We start from the raw sequence: 492 nt of genomic DNA on the forward strand, positions 1-492 counted from the left end.
TGGGAGCCGGGACAGAGCCCACAGAGTCGGGCGAGGGCGCTTACTGGCTCTGGGCTCTGGAGACCGAAGTGCACAGTGGCGTCAGGTCTGGCATCCAGGTGGCGGCTGGCCGTCCGCTCCACCCGGGGCTCGGGGCTCGGGGCTCGGGGCCCCTCCTCCGTCCTGCCCTCAGTCACAGGTCAGGTCCCGCTCCACCACGTGCTGCATTCTCGCTTCAGGGGCCATCGCCCTCCTCCCCGTATCCCAGTCGTGGGGCTCTGGCTCTTCTCCACACACGGGGACGTAGCGGGACCTCCCAAGGGTGCGGCTTTGGCTCCAGACTGCCCAGGTCTGTGCACGGGGCTTGTAGTCTGCGGGAGACAGCGGAAAGGCATCACTTACTCTGGTACGCACAGAAACATTTTCTTTTCTTTTCTTTTCTTTTTTTTTTTTTGGAGAGGTTTTCGCCAGACAGACAGAGACATAGAGACAGAAAGCGAGAAATCACCCCCC

The sequence above is a fragment of the Tupaia chinensis genome, unplaced genomic scaffold (assembly GCF_000334495.1).
Source record: "Tupaia chinensis unplaced genomic scaffold, TupChi_1.0 Scaffold000286_1, whole genome shotgun sequence".
NCBI classification, from domain to species: Eukaryota; Metazoa; Chordata; class Mammalia; order Scandentia; family Tupaiidae; genus Tupaia; species Tupaia belangeri.